This window comes from Cherax quadricarinatus, chromosome 5, assembly GCF_038502225.1.
Source record: "Cherax quadricarinatus isolate ZL_2023a chromosome 5, ASM3850222v1, whole genome shotgun sequence".
In the NCBI taxonomy this organism is placed as follows: Eukaryota; Metazoa; Arthropoda; class Malacostraca; order Decapoda; family Parastacidae; genus Cherax; species Cherax quadricarinatus.
This window is the reverse complement of record NC_091296.1, coordinates 57706601-57733814: the sequence shown is the minus strand read 5'-3', so window position 1 is coordinate 57733814 and position 27214 is coordinate 57706601. Positions and strand designations below refer to the sequence as shown.

General features: G+C 44.3%; 1 protein-coding gene across 3 annotated transcripts in view; it reads right to left on the bottom strand.

Moving 5' to 3' along the window:
• The window catches only part of LOC128685056 (metalloreductase STEAP4), a 192906-nt gene that overhangs the window by 100243 nt on the left and 65449 nt on the right, over positions 1–27214 (bottom strand). Inside the window, exon 1 of one of the 3 annotated variants that reach the window (XM_053771513.2) lies at positions 7550–7687. The exons of the other annotated variants lie outside the window; for them this stretch is intronic. The gene's annotated coding sequence lies outside the window, so the exon portion shown is untranslated. Of the gene's footprint in view, positions 1–7549; positions 7688–27214 lie in introns of those variants that run through there. 3 annotated transcript variants of the gene reach the window in all.

Sequence of the window (27214 nt, the reverse complement as noted above, 5' to 3'; positions counted from 1 at the left end):
TTTCCACTTCCCCATGGAGAATAGAGGAAATAAAGAACAAGAACTATTAAGAAAAGATAAGAAAAAACGAGATGTGTGTATGTACATGTATCCAAGTGCATGCCGGTGAAGTGTGGCCCAAGTGTTAAGTAGAAGTAGCAAGATATACTTGTAATCCACAGTGTTTATGAGACAGAAAAAAGACACCAGCAATCCTACCATCATGTAAAACAGTTACAGATTTCTGTTTCACACTCACTTGGCAGGACGGTAGTACCTCCCTGGGTGATTGCTACCAACCTACTACCTATAATAATAATAAAAATAGTAATATAATATATATATATATATATATATATATATATATATATATATATATATATATATATATATATATATATATATAATTATAATCTTCCCTCCTCTAAGTCATACCTTGCTATTTCCGTTATCGGTAATAAAACACTGTTCCATAGTGGGTTTAATTTATAACTATAATTATTATTTTTTTACTAAGTAGGGGTTTAGAACGTTGTGTGTTGCCCTTCTCTAACACTAATGTTGATGCATAGCCATCTAGACGACTGACAAATTTGGTGAATAATTTATTCCCTCCAGTCTTTATAAAGTAAAATGACTATTTCCAACAAAAAGAAATCTTTAATAGGCTAAAAATGAGTTATATTCCTGCAGAAGACCAAGAGGGAGGAGGGGGGTTAGTCTGTTTTCTTTTTAACAAGTCGTGACTCTTAGCACTACGTACAACACCTGACCTTGACGGGTAAGCCAGTGGTTTGCCCTCCCGTAGAACCATTATATTTAGTCAAGGGGAAGCGCTATAGCCGTAGGAGTTATAGCACTTAGAATGGAAAGCAGTCAGGTCTAAACCTGGGAAGGTATGAGTAACTCCAATTCCTTGGATCGAAAGCTCTTCACCAAGACTCACAGGCTCACCTCATTCTTAGAGCCCCCCGTCAACAACACCACAGAACTGGGCACTAAATAGTTAAAACCCACTTTTGGTGGTTTTCCCCTCTGACTAACGCAATGACTAACTACGTCACAGAGTATGTGGCACTGTTTTGAAGGGCATCGAGGACGAGCATACCACTGCGTTGTGGTACCAACGTGCATACATGATCTCTGGGCTTCCTCACCGCGTTACTTCACATAAACACATGAAACATGTAGTGTACATGTATGTGCACTAAGCAGCCCCACCCCCGCGCCTACCCCTGAAGCGCGCACACGTGTATTCTCAACACTAGAACTAAGCTCTGGAGGGAGATAGTGTTACACCATACTAGAAATTAAAGCTCAGAAGGTTTTATTTTATTTACAAAACATTATAACCATTTGGTTATTGATCTTTTCAAACATTCCGTTTCATTCAAGTATAAACAGTCAAAACCAGTTTACTCATTACGTAAAATCATTAACATAAGAAAACCTATCCAAAATCCTTAATTTTTTCACATTCTGCAGTCCGGTATGAGCAAATTTTGATGTTGGTTTCTTAATCAAGCAAGCAAGCTGACCTTTCTTTCAAAGAACCTAACAAGGCAAATGTCAGGACAACCAGGAAGCTGACGAGGTGGATAATGAGAACCTTCAAAACCAGGGAAATAGTGCCAGTGGTGACACTATGCAAACCGTCTTGTTGAAAGAGAAAGTTGAGTAGAGGAAAAAGGATTGTAGATGTAAAAAGCTGCAAATTAATGGTTACTTTGAGCTCCATACAATATAAACTTATCAAACAAAAACTAAAAAACAGCAAAATTAAAACCAGTCGTTAAAAGAAATATACTCCTGAAAGCTTATCAGCCTTGCTATTTACTAAAAAATAATTAAGTCATTCATGATAAATGATTTCCCTAAACTGCCAAAGGTCTCCACGGACACCCGATAATTATAAACATCTTTAAAATTTACAAGATCAAATCCTAAGCGATACTAATGATAAAAACCACAGTCAATAACAAGCTGCAAACTCCACAGAACAGGAAAATTTCCTGCAAGCATTTGGTCATAGGTGACGTGCCCAATCCTGTCACCATAGGACGAGATGGGATGAACAGTAAACTAACCACTTGCACAGTATGCATTTTCTTACAGAATGAGAAAACCGAGTAAATTAACTGTGTGCTGCTACCCTTGTGGAAAATATATAGTATATTTTCCGAAAATAGTGTATTGGTATGTAAATTAATAAAATATATTGCATTTAATAAATTTTTTTATAAAAAATGGGAAGCCTGCGCAGAAGAGACTCGCCATTGTTGTTTGAACTGGACACAAACGTTAGTGAACAATGGGAAGAATTTTTCGTGCTCTAGAGGTAAAATTGGGCTGACACCTCTCAAAAAGGAGGCGAAATTGTTGGATGTGCATTCCTGCATAACTTGAGATATCAGACGACTGGACAAGACAGCTCCAGGAACTTCAGATAAGTCTGTTTATGTTTGTAACTGGCCAGTGTTATTTTCATGGATAGACAGTGAGGTTTTCTGAGTATGACACACCTTAATCTCCAGCCAAATTGGTGAGTGATATTAAGATATTAGTCTCCTTCTGTTATGTAAATTGTATGTATATAATCATTTATTAATTTTAATATACAGTCCACAAATTTATATATTTACCAGAATTCCTGGTGATACATATTTCATTTGTAATTAATAGGTCTAGAGCAACTTGTGGATATGACAGTGGTAGGTATCGAAGGAGGACATTTTTGCGACCTAGGTGTCCCAAATTCCTACTTGTCTATGTAACTTTGATAAATAATAATTATCTTGGTTATCATTTGCTGTTATGTACATATTGAGTTACATTCAGATAAATGCAATTTTTCACAACCCTATTGTATAAAATAGTTACACAGTGGGAAAATACAAGCGGTTCCTCTATCATAGTTCATCATCCAGAAGCAAGGAAATGGGTCAGCCTGAGTTGGGAGACTTCTAGACAAATGTTTTCCCATTTGTATACTTCAATCACATCCTCTCTTAATTCTGAAATAGGCCTTGAGCTTAATTTTGTAAGAAAGATTTCTGATACATGTACTCAGCTTCGTCATCCTTCTCTGTATTTTTCAGCGCATTTGTCAATTCTGTACACGTCGACCAAAACCGAGCAGTATTATTCTAAATTCCTAACCAAAGATATATATATGTATAACCTTAGGACTTCTATTACTTATATTTCTTGATAGGAAGCAAAGACAGTTACTTTTACTAGTGAATTTCCAGCTTTTGGTATACACTATTCCATACACAGGGAGAGGATATATCGGGATTCTACCAGGGAGAAAGGGAGGGGAGCCTCTAGGGAGGAGCAAAACTTTCCTTCCTGCCTACAATTAAATCAAAGTTCAAGCTGTCATATGTATTAAACCTATAGCATCCTCAGCTAACAAACACTGAGGGTCAGCGATCGATCCCCAGCACTAGTGAAACGTTGTTCATTTTCTTTACACCTACTACCCTTATTCACCTGGCAGTAAGCAGTGGGTTGCATCCTGGGGGGACAAGAGTAGCATCCTGAGGTACAAGATTAACCTAAGTTGCCCGAAACGTTCTGCATAACCATGGGCTTCCCATATAGTATGTCAGTGTCAGCTAGGTCTATATCAACTGTATCATGTACTTTTAAAAATTATTATTCCATTCCTTGGGATGGAATACAGGACAGGAGAACAGCTAACTTTTGTTCCAGTATAACTATCATCGAAAAATTGGATAACCGCACACTGCGGATGTGACGAATTTTACCGAAGGAAAAAAAAAAGAAAGCCACACTGGAAGGGCAAACCATACCCTACCCAGGCCAGGAAGGACAGAGGATGCCGCGAGCATCCAACCAATACTCATGGTATGCGCCGCATACCTATAAGCCGGACTGACAGGGGTAAAAAAGCTTCATTTGTGTGTAAATGCAACAAGGATGGGAGAGGCATCAATGACCACTCAGTGGTCAAGAGACAGAGTTCAACACCTAAAGCTCGATAGCCTGAAATACGCGAGGATATAGAGGCTTGATAATGTGAAGCAGTGTCTTCTCTCCAAAACTACGCCAACCAGAACGACACTCGACATTAAACATTTGAAACTGGTACAATATCAGGAGTGTTACCGTTATGTGACTATGTCGGAGAGGACCATGACGAGGCATAACTGCTTCAACACCTCACGTCCTGATCATCACCCGCCTGGAGGCTGCTCCCACCTTTTACCTCACAACCTGGTCTTGATACACACAAATCGTAACCCACCGAGGACACGGCAAGCTTCCATACTAATGTTAGATTTTCAACGAACCCCAGAGAAAGATGCTCAAGGAGATAAATTTCCAGCTATTAGCTGCAAAAAATTAAAGAAAAAAAAAACACCAGAGGAGTGCAAGCTTCAGCAGCACTTCTGACCAAGCCATCATCCAGGAGGCCTCATGTGAGACCGAGCCCCTGGGGCGATGATTCCCAGGTAGACCCTTTTCCCCCGCATCCCAACCATACTGCATTCCTCATCCATACGTTAACACTCGCCCCACTACACACACCATACTTACCAGCACAACCAGGGCTGGGTTCCTCCTCCTCTGTATCCCTTATCCACATACGAGACCATCTCTGTCCTACACACCATCTCTCCCACACTACACGAACACAATGTCCAACACACACCTCCCTTCCCCCACACCAACATCAGTACCCCCAAACATCTCCCTTGTACCAACGTAAATATCCCACACTAAACCTTCCCCACCAACTTATACCAACATCGCCCATCTTATACCCACACCAATGTCCTTCAAACCACCTTCCACCATCACTGGCCGACGTCTCCCTATATACACCCACATTATCATTTTATCACCACTAACTATACCAATCCACGAGTCTCAATCACTATATAACTGACAAGGTTTTCTTTCTAACATTCAAGGAAGAAAGTTCTACAAGCAAATCTCATGCACCTCTTGATCAATCATTGCATGTCACAAAAAACACCAAGAGTTTATTTTAATCCCTAAAATAGGGATTAAAACAAACTCAGTATATATACACTGACACCTGCCTGTCACGCTGAAGTCTGTCAACTAACATTGTATAAACTAATGATTTGCCAGTCTAATCTTTTCCCATGTGAAGCCTAAACGGGAACAATAGAGGAAAGATATTTTAGATCTACTTAGGTAACTTTGGTCATTCGTACGTTAGTTCCCTTTATGTTCCCCATAAAAGAAAAATAATCAATAGGACGAGTAAAGAAACAAATTTAGAAGAGTGTTTGGTTCGGCACGACCGCTGATGTAAAAAAGATTTACATCAATATCGTGTTGCAATTCTTCACTCATCGTGTTTCCTCTTCTTCCAAGTCCTTACAACCTGTTTTTTGGTATTAACGTTACGAAAGTAGTGTGGCAAAGCTGCTGCATTACGTAGTAAGATATTACACCACTATATCATAAATTTTTGTTTTCGGCTTTACTTCTAGAGGTGGGCGCCATCATGATCCATAGAATTAAAGCTACTCTAATAATAATAATAATAATAATAATAATAATAATAATAATAATAATAATAATAATAATAATTTACAACAAAAATAATCTAGGTTCAGTCCACTTTCCTCATAAGTGAAGCTGTATCCTGAATTATTCAATGTTTTGGCATCAAATGAGCTCGTAAATTTGTATTACATAACGCATTCTGTTTTTTTTTTTTTTAACTATTAGGCAAGTAAATGGAACTCTATGTTTTGTTTTGTTTTCTTCTGAAGTATTGAGTAACCCAGAGGATTATCAACTTGAAGCTCCCCTTCCCCCCCCCCCCACTTCCAAAACAATGAACTCAAACATGAGAAGAAACTCTTCAGTGACATAACTTAAAATGTCACAGCTTAACCTAAATTTTACGTTGTAGTAAATGAATAGTGTCCACACTATAACATGCCTACTGTAGCATAGTAACCAAAAGCCTATTCTCAAGACCCGGTTACTCATTTCCAGCTTGGTTAAAAGACTATAATAAACGACATGCAAGGCATGATATGCATGGCAGGCAAAGGGCACATGCACCAGTTATCTATGAGTTAATTTTGAAGTAATCGGAGCGTACCCAGTCTAATGACATTACAAAATTATGTAACAGTCCTGGCAGTTTACTGGCCTTTTTGACAAGTCAACTTCCTAACATTGGTCTCCAACCTAAATATTCCGAATTCTATTCGAAAATTAAGCACTGAAATAACCTGACCAATATACAATCACGTATTTAAATCTATAAATTAAATTAAAGGTATATGGAAACGTGTGACAACAGAAGGACCCGGAATCAAACCCGGGTCCTTTGTGTCATATTTGTGATAGCCTAAAATTCCTAATATACAATGGGCACAGTGGGTCTATCAGACCCCCAGTTAGCTATATCTTTTGGATATTATGTCATTTCATATATTCACGAGTATGCGTCAAGCCCGGATGGGACAATCCAAAGCTAAATGTTAGTGAAAAGGCAGGTTGTATGAACGGGGAAGTATCATGGGAAAGTCAAAAGCTGTGCAATACGTCAGTTACATCTTAGAAAATACTGAATAGTAGTATTGAAGATGCAAGTTGGGGGAGATGTCAGTGTGAGGGGATCATCAGGATTTCAAAAATAGTAGTCCTTTTAATAATTTACAAACTTCAGCGTTAAAATGTGGAAATACGAAATTTAATACTACAGAATTATATTCAGGTGCATTCTTGAGGCTTCAATACATATTACGAAAAGTAAGCATGTAATATGAAATCTTGTTAATGGGACAAGCTGAAGATAACGTAATTATGGGGATCCGGTCCTTTTGCGAATCTGGAGATAATCTATTCCTTACAATGTCCAATGTTAGGATGATTTTGTCATGGCTTTTTTTTTTTTTTTTTTTTTTTTTTTGTTCTGCAAGCGTAAGAAACTTAACTTAGCCTAACGAAATCTAACCTAGAATAACTTTACCTTCCTCGGTCAGTAGTAGATATGGGACTGACGCGCCTGTTTTTACCTTTGATTCGAAATAATTTCCATAAGACAAATAACAATTTGTGTCGGAGCTTAGATTGAATACCTGTGTTAAAAAAAAAAGAGGCATGGTTTCTGAAAAAGGACAAGATTTCTAAATTAGTCTATTATTATAATTAAAACTAAGCGCTAAACCCACATGGGTCATCCAAATTGGTCGAGTATTCACCCGAGACATGGTAAAGACCTCAACACTGCCTATCTTCTTACATTCTCGTAGAACTAGTTAATGCTACCCTGGTGGATTATATTTTTCAGCACTGACAGTAGATAGAAAATTTCAAACATCCAAGACAGTTTAATCGTAGTGAATAATAAAACAGGAAGAAAGACAATCTGTGAATAAGGGGAGGGGAGGATGATAACCTGTAAACAGAAGGAAGATGACCTGTAAATAAAGCATGAAGACAGACAACCTGTGAATAAGAAGGCAGGAAGAGAGAAAACATATTAATAAAAACGTGAGCAGAGAGAATATCTAAGAGCAGGATGCAGAGAGGGTTCCCCACTCACTCTGAGCAGTGAAGGAGCTGCAGCACCTACACCCACCAGCACCACAATACAACTGACACTACACCACCTCACTTTGACCAGACACCCCTCAGTTGCCACCTCCTGCTTTCCTCCCCAACAATTCCCACTCAGCAACTCAAATACATGTACTACTCAAGAGAGTATGACTAACACATACACTGGGTGGGCCAGGAAACACACTGCTTATGAAAAGTAATTATGATGGTTCTCTGTAGCTGGCATTACTAACACTTTATAATGGCGCCTCCTCTCAGTGGCAATCATTTTTGCTTTTACATAAACTTGCCGGTTTTTAATGTTAAACCAGAAATTTCACTACTTTTTGTTTACTTTTACATAAACCTGCTGGTTCTTGATGTTAAAATACCAATTTTATTAACTTCCCTTCAAGAACTGACAGGTATTTATGCAACCATCAAGGATTTCCTAAGTAATTATTAATTACTTTACGCTCTCTGAACATGCATGCAGCTTTCATGCACACACACATACTTGCTGACATAACTACATACAGTATTTGCATATATGAAGGAAGCTGTACAGTGAATAGCCAGTTAAAATACATAACTGTTTTTTCCTGGATTCTCTTATCAGGTGATAGGTGGAGTTCCCCGGGGTTTTCCCCTGCCTCTTGTGTTACTTAATATTTGATCGTCACCTGAAGAATCTGAAAAACGCGAAAAAATTACAAGCCTTATGTCAATCTTTCCTTTTTTATACTTAACCTTACTTTGTTTATCATCATTAATATTATGTAACCTAAACTGACCTCACTAAACCGTACCTAACCTCACTAAACCTTACCTAATTTCACTCAACCTTACATAACCTCACTCAAGCTTACCTAGCCTTAACTATATTTACTCAACCTTACCTAACCTTATTCAATCTTACTTAACTCCGATCAACCTCACCTAACCTAAACTAACCTCAACCTTACATAGCCTAAACTAACCTCAACCTTACCTAACCTAAACTAACTTCAACCATACATAACCTAAATTAACCTTAACCTTACATAACCTAAACTAACCTCAACCTTACCTAACCTAAACTAACCTTAACCTTACATAACTTAAACTAACCTCAACCTTACATAACCTAAACTAACCTCAATCTTACCTAACCTAAACTAACCTCAACCTTATATAACCTAAACTAACCTTAATTAGCCTTACATAGCCTAAACTAACCTAAACCTTACTTAACATAAACTAACCTCAACCTTACATAACCTAAACTAACCTCAACCTTACATAGCCTAAACTAACTTCAACCATACATAACCTAAATTAACCTTAACCTTACATAACCTAAACTAACCTCAACCTTACATAGTCTAAACTATCCTCAACTTTACATAGTCTAAACTAACCTCAACCTTACCTAACCTAAACTAACCTCAATCTTACCTAACCTAAACTAACCTCAACCTTATATAACCTAAACTAACCTTAATTAGCCTTACATAGCCTAAACTAACCTAAACCTTACTTAACATAAACTAACCTCAACCTTACATAACCTAAACTAACCTCAACCTTACATAGCCTAAACTAACCTCAACCTTACATAACCTGAACTAACCTCAACCTTACCTAACCTAAACTAACCTCAACCTTATATAACCTATACTAACCTTAATTAGCCTTACATAGCCTAAACTAACCTCAACCTTACATAACCTAAACTAACCTCAACCTTACATAACCTAAACTAACCTCAACCTTACATAGCCTAAACTAACCTCAACCTTACATAACCTAAACTAACCTCAACCTTACATAACCTAAACTAACCTCAACCTTACATAACCTAAACTAACCTCAACCTTACATAGCCTAAACTAACCTCAACCTTACATAGCCTAAACTAACCTCAACCTCACCTAACCTAAACTAACCTCAACCTTACATAGCTTAAACTAACCTCAACCTCACCTAACCTAAACTAACCTCAACCTTACATAGCCTAAACTAACCTTAACCTTACCTAACCTAAATTAACCTCAACCTTGGCCTAATCTCCCCTAACTTACGTGCAAATGTAAGTTTGCTATTAGTATTTTGTATTTTTTTTAGACGAAGCGCCACACTCACACTAACATATCAATGTGAAGCAATGAACTCATAACGGTCACTCGTCACAAAGAGCAGTGTAGGCTCGATCCTTCGTCCGCTGACTAACTTGGGATAAAATGTTTGTTCGCAATTTGTATTTTGTTCTTTGTGCTGGACACTGAAATTTATATACCGGGACTTAATTATTGATAAAGAAAAACTAGATTGAAAATATTAGCAATATATATATATATATATATATATATATATATATATATATATATATATATATATATATATATATATATATATTTGTACATATAATTTAAGTGCTTGGCTGAGTTAATATGATTTGTGAAGGTTCTGTGTACATTTTCCAGTTCTGATGTTTCACCTGCCTTGAAGGGGGACGTTAGTACACAGTAATATTCCAACTGTTTTCTACTGTTTGAGTTCTATTATAGAACAAAAAGGCACAATACCGTGACTGGAATAATACACAAATAACCCGCACATAGACGCTTATGACGACGTTTCGGTCCGTCTTGGACCATTTACAATTCTTGTAAATGGTTCAAGACGGACCGAAACGTCGTGTTAAGCTCCTCTCTCCTATGTGCGGGTTATTTGTGTATTGAGGTCTGTTAGTTAGGAAGCTAATTATTCATCTGGTCGCATTTCCAGTTATTTCACTGGAACAATTTTTCTCTCCAGTTGCCCAGTGGCCACACTTGTCAAAAGCTTTTCCTAAGTCGGTCTACACTACATACCCATTTTGCTTGTCTTCCAGTGTATCAAAGACCTTATCGTAATGATCCTATAATTGCTGCGATTCCAAGTGATTTACAAACTTGCTTTTTAAAACTAGTTAAAAAATCTTGATGATGTAGGTGTACGTTTTTTTTTTTTTTTTTTTTTGTAATTGCTTTACTGCCACCTTTGTGGAATGGGGCGACATCAGTGTTTTTTAATGACTGTGGGATGACTCTAGTGTCCAGGCTAGATCTCCATAGAATATTTATGACACTTGATAATGGCTTCTTGCAATTTTTGCAGTTCTTCCCATTGTACACAAGGGGGATTACCAAGAGACCTCTTGCTGTCTAGAAGAGGGAACTTAATAAATTAATCAAGTCAGTTCCTGAGCAGCCGGGCTGTGGTTCGTACACTGAACTGCGTGCAGCCAGCAATAATAGCCTTGTTATTCAGACCTTGATCCTTCAGCCTGGTCTGGGACCGGGCTGCTGGGAGTATTGACCCCCGAAAACGTCCTTCAGGTATCCTTCAGGTATCTCCAACACTCATTTCCTCCTCAACTCCCACTCGTTCCACACCACCTATTCCTTTCCCACCACTCCAACCCCAACCCTCCACTACCCAGACAAGCCCCCAAAATCAGCGCACTACTACTACTACTACTACCTCAGCCCACCACAACCACAGCCTACCAGTACCCCAACCCACCACTACCTTAGCCCCCTCCTACCCCATTTCCACCCCCAGTCTCGTCCACCACCACCAGAGATCGTCTCCAGTTGTCTCAGTCTCAACCTTCGCCTTCCTTGACCCTTGTATTGGTTCTTCTCTCAAACACTTTCTTATTCTCACGCCCCATCCTTCCCCTTCGCCTTTTTCTACCCCTCCCCTCACTCCTTCCCCTTCCATCCCTACCACCTCCCCATTCCACTTCTCCACTCCTACTTCCACTACTTCCTCTCTCACCTGACCTCACGCTTCCTCCCCTTCACCCTCAGTCCCCGACTCCCTCCCAAACCTACCTTCACTCCCCACCCACAAGGACACCGCTGCCTGGGTGCAGGTCCTGTCCAGTAACTGCACGCTGTTGATCCTATATACAAACATTTCATGGAGAGAGGAACCCATACAACTCTATCAATCAAATATTTGTGACTCACGAGAAACTGTTGCTACCGTTTCATCCACACACACATACATTAGGTGAGTATTAGATGAGTATTAGGTGAGTACACACATACACTAAACAGGCCAAGTGCCTTATCGACAAGTGCCTTTGACAAAATGGTAACACACACACACACACACACACACACACACACACACACACACACACAGAGGAGCTCGGACTCGACCCCCGCAACCTCAACTAGGTGAGTACACACACACACACACACACACACACACAGTGCTGTTTCTGGTATTTGTGAACGACATGACGGAAGGAATAGACTCTGAGGTGTCCCTGTTTGCAGATGACGTGAAGTTGATGAGAAGAATTCACTCGATCGAAGACCAGGCAGAACTACAAAGGGATCTGGACAGGCTGCAGACCTGGTCCAGCAATTGGCTCCTGGAGTTCAATCCCACCAAGTGCAAAGTCATGAAGATTGGGGAAGGGCAAAGAAGGCCGCAGACGGAGTACAGTCTAGGGGGTCAGAGACTACAAACCTCACTCAAGGAAAAAGATCTTGGGGTGAGTATAACACCAGGCACATCTCCTGAAGCGCACATCAACCAAATAACTGCTGCAGCATATGGGCGCCTAGCAAACCTCAGAACAGCATTCCGACATCTTAATAAGGAATCATTCAGGACCCTGTACACCGTGTATGTTAGGCCCATATTGGAGTATGCGGCACCAGTTTGGAACCCACACCTAGCCAAGCACGTGAAGAAACTAGAGAAAGTGCAAAGGTTTGCAACAAGACTAGTCCCAGAGCTAAGAGGTATGTCCTACGAGGAGAGGTTAAGGGAAATCAACCTGACGACACTAGAGGACAGGAGAGATAGGGGGGACATGATAACGACATACAAAATACTGAGAGGAATTGACAAGGTGGACAAAGACAGGATGTTCCAGAGATTGGACACAGTAACAAGGGGACACAGTTGGAAGCTGAAGACACAGATGAATCACAGGGATGTTAGGAAGTATTTCTTCAGCCACAGAGTAGTCAGTAAGTGGAATAGTTTGGGAAGCGATGTAGTGGAGGCAGGATCCATACATAGCTTTAAGCAGAGGTATGATAAAGCTCACGGCTCAGGGAGAGTGACCTAGTAGCGATCAGTGAAGAGGCGGGGCCAGGAGCTCGGACTCGACCCCCGCAACCTCAACTAGGTGAGTACAACTAGGTGAGTACACAGACAAAGACAGGATGTTCCAGAGATGGGACACAACAACAAGGGGGCACAATTGGAAGTTGAAGACACAGATGAATCACAGGGATGTTAGGAAGTATTTCTTCAGCCACAGAGTAGTCAGGAAGTGGAATAGTTTGGGAAGCGATGTAGTGGAGGCAGGATCCATACATAGCTTTAAGCAGAGGTATGATAAAGCTCACGGTTCAGGGAGAGTGACCTAGTAGCGACCAGTGAAGAGGCGGGGCCAGGAGCTAGAACTCGACCCCTGCAACTTCAAGTACACACACACACACACACACACACACACACACACACACACACACACACACACACAAAACACACACACACACACACACACACACACACACAAACACACACACACACACACACACACACACACACACACACACACACACACACACACACACACACACACACACACACACACACACACACACATACAATACGTACAACCGAGGAGGAGGTGAAAAGGCTGCTAAACGAACTAGATATCTCAAAGGCGATGGGACCAGAGGGAGTAGAGGCGCTCTGTGTTCCGCTAACAACAATATTTAACACATCTGTGGAAACAGAGCGGCTACCTGAGGTATGGAAGACATCAGGTGTAGTCCTAATTTTTAAAAAAGGAGACAGACATGCAGCATTAAACTACAGACCAGTGTCATTGACATGTATAGTATGCAAAGTCATGGAGAAGATTATCAGAAGAGTGGTGAGATTAGTTCAAACGCTGGAGGACCAGGCAGGTATAACAGGGAAGGCACTGCAATGGATCAGAGACAACCTGAGGGGAAGGTAACAGCGAGTCTTGGCATGTGACAAGGTGTCAGAGTGGGCGCCTGTGACGAGCTGGGCTCCACAGGCGCCCCTCTGTTTTTAGTGTATATGAATGACATGACGAAATGAAAAACATTGTATTAATAGGCACAGAAGTGTTCTTGTTTGCAGATATTGTGAAGTTAATGAGAATTCAATCGGAGGAGGATCAGGTAAGACTACAAAGGGATCTGGACAGGCTGCAGGCCTGGTCCAGTAACTGGCTCCTAGAGTTCAACCCCACCAAGTGTAAAGTCATGAAGATTGGGGAAGTGCAAAGAAGATCACAGAGTACAGTCTAAGGAGCCAGAGGCTACAAACCTCACTCAAGGAAAAGGATCTTGGGGTGAGCATAATACCGAGCACGTCTCCTGAGGCGCATATCAACCAAATAACGGCTGCATCATATGGGCGACTAGCAAACCTAGGAGTGGCATTCTGACATCTCAGTATGGAGTCGTTCAGGACATACAGAAACAGAGATTAAGACAAGACAAAGATAAGAATATCAACATTTTTCACGGGGAACCAGTTACCTTGATGTTCACCAGAGGTTCTTGATTCGAAGACATCAGAGCTGCCTCTCCATTAGCTGGATCAAAACTGATAAGCCTCCCATTGCGCAGGCTATACATAACCCCCCCCCCTCACGGGCTTAGCGCTTCCCCTGAATATAATAACAATAATAATAATGATAAAGAGAAGCCTAACCATAACCCAAAACAGAGAAAATAGAAATGAAGTACGAAATGAACAGATATTACATGGAGAGAGAGAGAGAGAGAGAGAGAGAGAGAGAGAGAGAGAGAGAGAGAGAGAGAAGTCTAGTTAAACAGTAAAGAACTATCTCAAGGACACTGCTATTGTTGCTAGAGTCAACAATAGCAGTGTTTCAGTCCACCAACAATACGTCAGGAGCTTATGTCAGAAAAAAACTGTATTTTGTATTTATTGCGAAACAAAAGTAGAACCATAAACAATAAATTGGGATTTATTGGTTCACGAGTCGATTTTTTTTTATGACACCACGAAATACAGAATGAGGGTGTGGTTGGTGTGGTTAGTGGTAGTGTAGTTGGTGGTGGTGTGGTTGTTGGTGGTGTGGTTGGTGTGGTTAGTGGTAGTGTAGTTGGTGGTGGTGTGGTTGTTGGTGGTGTGGTTGGTGTGGTAGTTTCTGGAGTTTATCTGGAGAGAGTTCCGGGGATCAACGCCCCCGCGGCCCGGTCTGTGACCAGGCCTCCTTAGGTCAGTGTCCCAGGATGCGACACACACCAGTCGACTAACACCCAGGTACCCATTTTACTGATGGGGAACATAGACAACAGGTGGAAAGAAACACGTCCAATGTTTCTACTCTGGCTGGGAATCGAACCCAGACCCTCGCCGTGTGAAGCGAGAGCGTTAACCACCAGGCCACCAGAGCCTGGTGGTGTGGTTGGTGGTGGTGTGGTTGTTGGTGGTGTGGTTGCTAGTAGTGTGGTTGGTGTGGTTAGTGGTAGTGTGGTTGGTGGTGGTGTGGTTGTTGGTGTGGTTGGTGGTGGTGTGGTTGGTGGTGGTGTGGTTGGTGGTGGTGTGGTTGTTGGTAGTGTGGTTGGTGGTGGTGTGGTTGGTGGTGGTGTGGTTGGTGGTGTGGTTGTTGGTGGTGTGGTTGGTGGTGGTGTGGTTGGTGGTGGTGTGGTTGTTGGTGGTGTGGTTGTTGGTGGTGTGGTTGGTGGTGGTGTGGTTGTTGGTGGTGTGGTTGGTGGTGGTGTGGTTGTTGGTGGTGTGGTTGGTGGTGGTGTGGTTGTTGGTGGTGTGGTTGCTAGTAGTGTGGTTGGTGTGGTTAGTGGAAGTGTAGTTGGTGGTGGTGTGGTTGGTGGTGGTGTGGTTGTTGGTGGTGTGGTTGTTGGTGGTGTGGTTGGTGGTGGTGTGGTTGTTGGTGGTGTGGTTGTTGGTGGTGTGGTTGGTGGTGGTGTGGTTGGTGGTGGTGTGGTTGTTTCTGGTGTGGTTGTTGGTGGTGTGATTGTTGGTGGTGTGATTGTTGGTGGTGGTGTGATTGTTGGTGGTGTGATTGTTGGTGGTGGTGTGATTGTTGGTGGTGGTGTGATTGTTGGTGGTGTGATTGTTGGTGGTGGTGTGATTGTTGGTGGTGTGATTGTTGGTGGTGTGATTGTTGGTGTGGTTGCTAGTAGTTTACCTGGAGTTTACCTGGAGAGAGTTTCGGGGGTCAACGCCCCCGCGGCCCGGTCTGTGACCAGGCCTCCTGGTGGATCAGCGCCTGATCAACCAGGCTGTTGCTGCTGGCTGCACGCAAACCAACGTGCGAGCCACAGCCCGGCTGATCAGGAACTGACTTTAGGTGCTTGTCCAGTGCCAGCTTGAAGACTGCCAGGGGTCTGTTGGTAATCCCCCTTATGTGTGCTGGGAGGCAGTTGAACAGTCTCGGGCCCCTTACACTTATTGTATGGTCTCTTAACGTGCTAGTGACACCCCTGCTTTTCATTGGGGGGATGGTGCATCGTCTGCCAAGTCTTTTGCTTTCGTAGTGAGTGATTTTCGTGTGCAAGTTCGGTACTAGTCCCTCTAGGATTTTCCAGGTGTATATAATCATGTATCTCTCCCTCCTGCGTTCCAGGGAATACAGGTTTAGAAACCTCAAGCGCTCCCAGTAATTGAGGTGTTTTATCTCCGTTATGCGGGCCGTGAAAGTTCTCTGTACATTTTCTAGGTCGGCAATTTCACCTGCCTTGAAAGGTGCTGTTAGAGTGCAGCAATATTCCAGCCTAGATAGAACAAGTGACCTGAAGAGTGTCATCATGGGCTTGGCCTCCCTAGTTTTGAAGGTTCTCATTATCCATCCTGTCATTTTTCTAGCAGATGCGATTGATACAATGTTATGGTCCTTGAAGGTGAGATCCTCCGACATAATCACTCCCAGGTCTTTGACGTTGGTGTTTCGCTCTATTTCGTGGCCAGAATTTGTTTTGTACTCTGATGAAGATTTAATTTCCTCATGTTTACCATATCTGAGTAAGTGAAATTTCTCATCGTTGAACTTCATATTGTTTTCTGCAGCCCACTGAAAGATTTGGTTGATGTCCGCCTGGAGCCTTGCAGTGTCTGCAATGGAAGACACTGTCATGCAGATTCGGGTGTCATCTGCAAAGGAAGACACGGTGCTGTGGCTGACATCCTTGTCTATGTCGGATATGAGGATGAGGAACAAGATGGGAGCTAGTACTGTGCCTTGTGGAACAGAGCTTTTCACCGTAGCTGCCTCGGACTTTACTCTGTTGACGAGTACTCTCTGTGTTCTGTTAGTGAGGAAATTATAGATCCATCGACCGACTTTTCCTGTTATTCCTTTAGCGCGCATTTTGTGCGCTATTACGCCATGGTCACACTTGTCGAAGGCTTTTGCAAAGTCTGTATATATTACATCTGCATTCTTTTTGTCTTCTAGTGCATTTAGGACCTTGTCGTAGTGATCCAGTAGTTGAGACAGACAGGAGCGACCTGTTCTAAACCCATGTTGCCCTGGGTTGTGTAACTGATGGGTTTCTAGATGGGTGGTGATCTTGCTTCTTAGGACCCTTTCAAAGATTTTTATGATATGGGATGTTAGTGCTATTGGTCTGTAGTTCTTTGCTGTTGCTTTACTGCCCCCTTTGTGGAGTGGGGCTATGTCTGTTGTTTTTAGTAACTGAGGGACGACCCCCGTGTCCATGCTCCCTCTCCATAGGATGGAAAAGGCTCGTGATAGGGGCTTCTTGCAGTTCTTGATGAACACAGAGTTCCATGAGTCTGGCCCTGGGGCAGAGTGCATGGGCATGTCATTTATCGCCTGTTCGAAGTCATTTGGCGTCAGGATAACATCGGATAGGCTTGTGTTAATCAAATTTTGTGGCTTGGTGGTGGTGTGGTTGGTGGTGGTGTGGTTGTTGGTGGTGTGGTTGTTGGTGGTGTGGTTGTTGGTGTGGTTGCTAGTAGTGTGGTTGGTGGTGGTGTGGTTGGTGGTGGTGTGGTTGTTGGTGGTGTGGTTGTTGGTGGTGTGGTTGTTGGTGTGGTTGCTAGTAGTGTGGTTGGTGGTGGTGTAGTTGGTGGTGGTGTGGTTGTTGGTGGTGTGGTTGTTGGTGGTGTGGTTGCTAGTAGTGTGGTTGGAAGTAGTGTGGTTGTTGGTGGTGTGGTTGTTGGTGGTGTGGTTGCTAGTAGTGTGGTTGCTAGTAGTGTGGTTGCTAGTAGCGTGGTTGCTAGTAGTGTGGTTGCTAGCAGTGTGGTTGCTAGTAGTGTGGTTGCTAGTAGTGTGGTTGCTAGTAGTGTGGTTGGTGGTAGTGTGGTTGTTAGTAGTGTGGTTGCTAGTAGTGTGGTTGCTAGTAGTGTGGTTGCTAGTAGCGTGGTTGCTAGTAGTGTGGTTGCTAGCAGTGTGGTTGCTAGTAGTGTGGTTGCTAGTAGTGTGGTTGCTAGTAGTGTGGTTGCTAGTAGTGTGGTCGGTGGTGGTCAGCTCAGAGAAGCACCACAAGAATGTCATCCAGTACCTAATCTGACCACTACAAAAAGAAATCAATGAAATGATCTTAAATATTTAAGATCTCTCTCTCTCTCTTTCTCTCTCTCTCTCTCTCTCTCTCTCTCTCTCTCTCTCTCTCTCTCTCTCTCTCTCTCTCTCTCTCTCTCTCTCTCTCTCTCTCTCTCTCTCTCTCTCTCTCTCTCGCAGGTACGTTAGTTTAGGTAGACATAATTTTACCAAAATCAACCCATTAAAACTGAACGCAACCGAAACACAATATAAACTAACGCAGTTAAACTATACATAAATCAGGTAAACGTGAGGACACTCCATACCGCAAAACATAAGAATTACACCTTCTACTGAAATATTTTTTAAACGCGTCCAGTTTTTTCCTCGACGCCACTTTCTCTACTTAAAGTTAAGTTAGATTCATTTAGGGTAACTTAGGTTGGGTTAGATTAGGGTATATGCACCATAATTAAGGCAAGTGCGAGAATTGGCCACGATACGTCTGGCAGGGAGGTGACATAGGGGAAAACAAGGAACGTTAAAATTTGCACGTAATAAGTGGGAGACATGCTGAAGAATGAGACACTTGTGTAACATCTGGGAATTTTTTTTATTGAGGAAACGTTTCGCCAGGCAGTGGCTTCGTCAGTTCAATACAGAGAAAAACGGTATAAGGTGTGGAGGAGAAGACTGAGGTAATCGGTCCCTCAGCCTGAAGTAGATTGTGAGCCAGGCAGGTGGTGGTCTCTGTGTGTGAGCCAGGCAGGTGGTGGTCTCTGTGTGTGAGAGCCAGGCAGGTGGTGGTCTCTGAGTGTGTGAGTATTCATTACCTTTGTAACTTGTGAGTTCATTACCTTTGTAACTTGTGAGTTCATTACCTTGTACCTAGTTCAGCCATCAAAACTTTGGAGCCCGGTCCCTGGACCCATTGTGTACCTCTGTAATCTGTAAATACCTTCGTAACTTGTCATGATTGTGACTAGACCTACCTGGAGTTCATTACCTTTGTAAATTGTGAGTTCATTACCTTTGTAAATTGTGAATTCATTACCTCTGTAACTCGCTCAGCTATCAAAACTTTGAGGCCCAGTCCCTGGACCCATTATGTACCTCTGTAATCTTTGACTACCGCCCACAGGATGGGTATGGGGTGCATAATAAACATATTAAACTAAGCCAGGCAGGTGGTGGTCTCTGTGTGTGAGAGCCAGGCAGGTGGTGGTCTCTGTGTGTGAGAGCCAGGCAGGTGGTGGTCTCTGCGTGTGTGAGCCAGGCAGGTGGTGGTCTCTGAGTGGGTGAGCCAGGCAGGTGGTAGTCTCTGAGTGTGTGAGCCAGGCAGGTGGTGGTCTCTGAGTGTGTGAGCCAGGCAGGTGGTGGCATCTGCGTGTGTGAGCCAGGCAGTTGGTGGTCTCTGAGTGGGTGAGCCAGGCAGGTGGTGATCTCTGAGTGTGTGAGCCAGGTAGGTGGTCTCTGCGTGTGTGAGCCAGGCAGGTGGTGGTCTCTGAGTGTGTGAGCCAGGCAGGTGGTGGTCTCTGAGTGTGTGAGCCAGGCAGGTGGTGGTCTCTGAGTGTGTGAGCCAGGCAGGTGGTGGTCTCTGAGTGTGTGAGCCAGGCAGGTGGTGGTCTCTGCGTGTGTGGGCCAGGTAGGTGGTGACCTCTGCGTCTGTGGGCCAGGCAGGTGGTGGTCTCTGTGTGTGTGGGCCAGGCAGGTGCTGATCTCTGCGTGTGTGAGCCAGGCAGGTGGTGGTCTCTGCGTGTGTGGGCCAGGTAGGTGGTGGCCTCTGCGTGTGTGGGCCAGGCAGGTGGTGGTCTCTGCGTGTGTGGGCCAGGCAGGTGGTGGTCTCTGCGTGTGTGAGGCAGTCTGGTGGTGGCCTCTGCGTGTGTGGACCATGCAGGTGGTGGTCTCTGCGTGTGTGGACCAGGCAGATGGTGGTCTCTGCGTGTGTGAGCCAGGCAGGTGGTGATCTCTGAGTGTGTGAGCCAGGCACGTGGTGGTCTCTGCGTGTGTGAGCCAGGCAGGTGGTGATCTCTGAGTGCGTGAGCCAGGCAGGTGGTGGCCTCTGCGTGTGTGAGCCAGGCAGGTGGTGGTCTCTGTATGTGAGCCAGGCAGGTGGTGGTCTCTGCGTGTGTGAGCCAGGCAGGTGGTGATCTCTGAGTGTGTGAGCCAGGCACGTGGTGGTCTCTGCGTGTGTGAGCCAGGCAGGTGGTGATCTCTGAGTGCGTGAGCCAGGCAGGTGGTGGCCTCTGCGTGTGTGAGCCAGGCAGGTGGTGGTCTCTGTATGTGAGCCAGGCAGGTGGTGGTCTCTGTGTGTGTGGGCCAGGCAGGTGGTGGTCTCTGTGTGTGAGCCAGGCACGTGGTGATCTCTGCGTGTGTGAGCCAGGCAGGTGGTGATCTCTGCGTGTGTGAGCCAGTCACGTGGTGATCTCTGCGTGTGTGAGCCAGTCACGTGGTGATCTATGCGTGTGTGAGCCAGGCAGGTGGTGGTCTCAGCGTGTGTGAGCCAGGCAGGTTGTGATATCTGCGTGTGTGAGCCAGGCACGTGGTGATATCTGCGTGTGTGAGCCAGGCATGTGGTGGTCTCTGAGTGTGTGAGCCAGGCAGGTGGTGATCTCTGTGTGTGTGAGCCAGGCAGGTGGTGATCTCTGCGTGTGTGAGCCAGGCACGTGGTGATCTCCGCGTGTGTGAGCCAGGCACGTGGTGATCTCTGCGTGTGTAAGCCAGTCACGTGGTGATCTCTGCGTGTGTGAGCCAGTCACGTGGTGATCTCTGCGTGTGTGAGCCAGTCACGTGGTGATCTATGCGTGTGTGAGCCAGGCACTTGGTTATCTCTGCGTGTGTGAGCCAGGCAGGTGGTTATCTCTGCGTGTGTGAGCCAGGCAGGTGGTGATCTCTGCGTGTGTGAGCCAGGCAGGTGGTGATCTCTGCGTGTGTGAGCCAGGCAGGTGGTGATCTCTGCGTGTGTGAGCCAGGCAGGTGGTGATCTCTGCGTGTGTGAGCCAGGCACGTGGTGATCTCAGCGTGTGTGAGCTAGGCACGTGGTGATCTCAGCGTGTGTGAGCCAGGCACGTGGTGATCTCAGCGTGTGTGAGCCAGGCACGTGGTGATCTCAGCGTGTGTGAGCCAGGCACGTGGTGATCTCAGCGTGTGTGAGCCAGGCACGTGGTGATCTCAGCGTGTGTGAGCCAGGCACGTGGTGATCTCAGCGTGTGTGATCCAGGCAGGTGGTGATCTCAGCGTGTGTGAGCCAGGCACGTGGTGATCTCAGCGTGTGTGAGCCAGGCAGGTGGTGATCCTAGCGTGTGTGAGCCAGGCAGGTGGTGATCTCAGCGTGTGTGAGCCAGGCACGTGGTGATCTCAGCGTGTGTGAGCCAGGCACGTGGTGATCTCAGCGTGTGTGAGCCAGGCAGGTGGTGATCTCAGCGTGTGTGAGCTAGGCACGTGGTGATCTCAGCGTGTGTGAGCCAGGCACGTGGTGATCTCAGCGTGTGTGAGCCAGGCACGTGGTGATCTCAGCGTGTGTGAGCCAGGCAGGTGGTGATCTCAGCGTGTGTGAGCCAGGCACGTGGTGATCTCAGCGTGTGTGAGCCAGGCACGTGGTGATCTCAGCGTGTGTGAGCCAGGCAGGTGGTGATCTCAGCGTGTGTGAGCCAGGCACGTGGTGATCTCAGCGTGTGTGAGCCAGGCACGTGGTGATCTCAGCGTGTGTGAGCCAGGCACGTACTCACCTAGTTGAGGTTCCGGGGGTCGAGTCCGAGCTCCTGGCCCCGCCTGTTCACTGATCGCTACTAGGTCACTCTCCCTGAGCCGTGAGCTTTATCATACCTCTGCTTAAAGCTATGTATGGATCCTGCCTCCACTACATCGCTTCCCAAGCTATTTCACTTACTGAGTACTCTGTGGCTGAAGAAATACTTCCTAACATCCCTGTGATTCATCTGTGTCTTCAGCTTCCAACTGTGTCCCCTTGTTACTGTGGTGATCTCTGCGTGTGTGAGCCAGGCAGGTGGTGATCTCTGCGTGTGTGAGCCAGGCAGGTGGTGATCTCTGCGTGTGAGCCAGGCACGTGGTGATCTCAGCGTGTGTGAGCCAGGCAGGTGGTGATCTCAGCGTGTGTGAGCCAGGCAGGTGGTGATCTCAGCGTGTGTGAGCCAGGCAGGTGGTGATCTCAGCGTGTGTGAGCCAGGCAGGTGGTGATCTCTGCGTGTGTGAGCCAGGCAGGTGGTGATCTCTGCGTGTGTGAGCCAGGCAGGTGGTGATCTCTGCGTGTGTGAGCCAGGCAGGTGGTGATCTCTGCGTGTGTGAGCCAGGCACGTGGTGATCTCTGCGTGTGTGAGCCAGGCACGTGGTGATCTCTGCGTGTGTGAGCCAGGCAGGTGGTGATCTCTGCGTGTGTGAGCCAGGCAGGTGGTGATCTCTGCGTGTGTGAGCCAGGCAGGTGGTGATCTCTGCGTGTGTGAGCCAGGCAGGTGGTGATCTCTGCGTGTGTGAGCCAGGCAGGTGGTGATCTCTGCGTGTGTGAGCCAGGCAGGTGGTGATCTCTGCGTGTGTGAGCCAGGCACGTGGTGATCTCTGCGTGTGTGAGCCAGGCACGTGGTGATCTCTGCGTGTGTGAGCCAGGCAGGTGGTGATCTCTGCGTGTGTGAGCCAGGCAGGTGGTGATCTCTGCGTGTGTGAGCCAGGCAGGTGGTGATCTCAGCGTGTGTGAGCCAGGCAGGTGGTGATCTCAGCGTGTGTGAGCCAGGCAGGTGGTGATCTCAGCGTGTGTGAGCCAGGCACTTGGTTATCTCTGCGTGTGTGAGCCAGGCAGGTGGTGATCTCAGCGTGTGTGAGCCAGGCACTTGGTTATCTCAGCGTGTGTGAGCCAGGCACGTGGTGATCTCTGCGTGTGTGAGCCAGGCACGTGGTGATCTCAGCGTGTGTGAGCCAGGCACGTGGTGATCTCTGCGTGTGTGAGCCAGGCAGGTGGTGATCTCAGCGTGTGTGAGCCAGGCACTTGGTTATCTCAGCGTGTGTGAGCCAGGCACTTGGTTATCTCAGCGTGTGTGAGCCAGGCACGTGGTGATCTCTGCGTGTGTGAGCCAGGCACGTGGTGATCTCAGCGTGTGTGAGCCAGGCACGTGGTGATCTCTGCGTGTGTGAGCCAGGCACGTGGTGATCTCAGCGTGTGTGAGCCAGGCACGTGGTGATCTCTGCGTGTGTGAGCCAGGCAGGTGGTGATCTCAGCGTGTGTGAGCCAGGCACGTGGTGATCTCAGCGTGTGTGAGCCAGGCAGGTGGTGATCTCAGCGTGTGTTCAAGTTCACGGCTCATGGCCACTATGGTATCCTTGCCTCAGTGTGTAGTAGACTATATCCATTACTTCCGGTGTGTACTGTACCTGCATGCTATATCCGACTCCAATATATTACATAAATGACTGTTGATTCGTGTGAAAGATTTCTAGTTTATCAGCCACATGAAGGCCATTTAGACTGCATGTCACCTGTACACTATCAAAAATATCTTAGTCTCTAAAACTGAAATGAAAGTCAGCTTAATGTATTAATGTATATATACCGAGAGGTGTATTTTTCTCAGTGTATATACCCTCAGTTTGCTTAATCCCTGTTTAAGACTGTTTAGACTGCATGTCACCTGTACACTATCAAAAATATCTTAGTCTCTAAAACTGAAATGAAAGTCAGCTTAATGTATTAATGTATATATACCGAGAGGTGTATTTTTCTCAGTGTATATACCCTCAGTTTGCTTAATCCCTGTTTAAGACTGTTTAGACTGCATGTCACCTGTACACTATCAAAAATATCTTAGTCTCTAAAACTGAAATGAAAGTCAGCTTAATGTATTAATGTATATATACCGAGAGGTGTATTTTTCTCAGTGTATATACCCTCAGTTTGCTTAATCCCTGTTTAAGACTGTTTAGACTGCATGTCACCTGTACACTATCAAAAATATCTTAGTCTCTAAAACTGAAATGAAAGTCAGCTTAATGTATTAATGTATATATACCGAGAGGTGTATTTTTCTCAGTGTATATACCCTCAGTTTGCTTAATCCCTGTTTAAGAGATTAAAGTAATTCTGCAGGTGATGTAAAGGTTACTTGCAGCCTTAGTAATGCCCCTTAGTGTAGTCGATAGGCTTTAAACCCTATTAACCAACCAAGCATTGTATGCATACTCAGATATACACTTCTCGAAGTATATACTGTGAAAACTTTTAAGAGACAGGTCAATGTTAAATTAAGAACAAAAGACACAATACCGTGACTGGAACAAATAACCCACACACTGTGACTTTGTCAATGGTCCCAAGTCGGACCGAAACATCGTCGTTAAGCTTCGTTCTCCTATGTGCTGGTTATCTGTGTAATGTTAAATTCTAACAATGTTAAAATTTAACAATGAGTTTTAATAAGACCGGGTCGCGGGGGGCGTTGACCCCCGGCACTCTGTCCAGGTAAACTCCAGCCTAGTGTTCCAAACATCATTCTCTTTTATTCTCATGGTTCTCTGGTAGCCACTGTCGGCTCACAATCGACATATTCGAGTTCGATTCAGGCGATGACAGACTTACACAAGTCTACTAACCTGTTGTCCCTGCTCACCTAGCAGTAAATATGTGTTAATCGACTGTTGTAGGTAGCATCCTGAGGTGGTAGTGTACCTCAGAACTAATCATTTAAATGAGTTGAGGTAAGATAACAGATCTTGACCTGTAAATGTGCTCAGATAGGATAACAGGACTTGACCTGTAAATGTGCTCAGGTAGGATAACAGGACTTGACCTGTAAATGTGCTCAGGTAGGATAACAGGACTTGACCTGTAAATGTGCTCAGGTAGGATAACAGGACTTGACCTGTAAATGTGCTCAGGTAGGATAACAGGACTTGACCTGTAAATGTGCTCAGGTAGGATAACAGGACTTGACCTGTAAATGTGCTCAGGTAGGATAACAGGACTTGACCTGTAAATGTGCTCAGGTAGGATAACAGGACTTGACCTGTAAATGTGCTCAGGTAGGATAACAGGACTTGACCTGTAAATGTGCTCAGATAGGATAACAGGACTTGACCTGTAAATGTGCTCAGGTAGGATAACAGGACTTGACCTGTAAATGTGCTCAGGTAGGATAACAGGTCTTGACCTGTAAATGTGCTCAGGTAGGATAACAGGACTTGACCTGTAAATGTGCTCAGGTAGGATAACAGGACTTGACCTGTAAATGTGCTCAGGTAGGATAACAGGTCTTGACCTGTAAATGTGCTCAGGTAGGATAACAGGACTTGACCTGTAAATGTGCTCAGGTAGGATAACAGGACTTGACCTGTAAATGTGCTCAGGTAGGATAACAGGACTTGACCTGTAAATGTGCTCAGGTAGGATAACAGGACTTGACCTGTAAATGTGCTCAGGTAGGATAACAGGACTTGACCTGTAAATGTGCTCAGGTAGGATAACAGGACTTGACCTGTAAATGTGCTCAGGTAGGATAACAGGACTTGACCTGTAAATGAACTGAGGTAAGATAACAGGACTTGACCTGTAAATTAGCTGAGGTAAGATAACAGGACTTGACCTGTAAATGTGCTCAGGTAGGATAACAGGACTTGACCTGTAAATGAACTGAGGTAAGATACCAGGACTTGACCTGTAAATGTGCTCAGGTAGGATAACAGGACTTGACCTGTAAATGAACTGAGGTAAGATACCAGGACTTGACCTGTAAATTAGCTGAGGTAAGATAACAGGACTTGACCTGTAAATGTGCTCAGGTAGGATAACAGGACTTGACCTGTAAATGAACTGAGGTAAGATAACAGGACTTGACCTGTAAATTAGCTGAGGTAAGATAACAGGACTTGACCTGTAAATGTGCTCAGGTAGGATAACAGGACTTGACCTGTAAATGAACTGAGGTAAGATAACAGGACTTGACCTGTAAATGTGCTCAGGTAGGATAACAGGACTTAACCTGTAAATTAGCTGAGGTAAGATAACAGGACTTGACCTGCACATCAGCTAGGGTAGGATAACAGTTCATAACCTATAAATGAACTAAATATAACATTTATTAACCTGTAAACAAGCTGATGTGGGATAACAAGTAGGATAATCTATAAGCCGAGGCTGGATAATAGCTCCTAATATGCAAATTCAACAGTACAGAAATAATAATCACTTTAAGTACAGACACTCCGAGGAAGTCCAATTTTGCTACCGAAATTCTTAAGATAAATTAAATATTTTTAATATTATGGAAATTTTAGCCAGATTATTTAATGATATATAGCTGGCATTGGTGAAAAATATAAAAAATGGCATAGGAAAACTTGCATAGCCAAATTAGATTAGTTTTCACTTGCTGTATTTTGAAGTTGGTATAAGAGCTTAGCAATTATTGTGATCCCGTGTAGCTAGAATTATTTTTATAATTATTTGTAATATTTATGGGAGACGCTAAACACGTTAAGGTTTTGAGGGAACAGAAGGCAATAATGGTTGATCCGAGGAAGGGGAGAAGTGGCACCAGTTCCTTGGAACAATGAGTCAATGTCGTTATGTTTTGAACTTCGCAAAAAAGGTTATTTTGTGTATGATAAGTTATATTTTAGGCCAATGATGAAAAAACTATTTTATGGTAGCCAAAAATAAGTAACCAAACTTAGGCTCTAATCAAGATTAGGAGTTAGATTCCATGTTAGATAATGTTGGATTTTGTTACTGTACGAAAAAAAAACTTTCATCACATAGGCCCATATTATATTATCTCAAATCCACAACCCACTGAATACTGGAGAATTTACATAATAAACACCTAAGGGCTTCATCTATTTATTTATCTAAGATCATTTTAACAGCAACAAGGCGCCACCTTCCTCCCTATAGAAGGAGTGTGAATATCTGAGAAGGTCGGTGTGGTAACTGGGGCATGACAATACAGTTTGCTGAGACGATGACTGAAATAGATAGGGCTGAAATCCGGGTTCCCTGCATGCTAGGTGCCTCAGTAACCATCAAACCATGCAAGTTATCCAATTCCACACACACACACACACACACACACACACACACATATATATATATATATATATATATATATATATATATATATATATATATATATA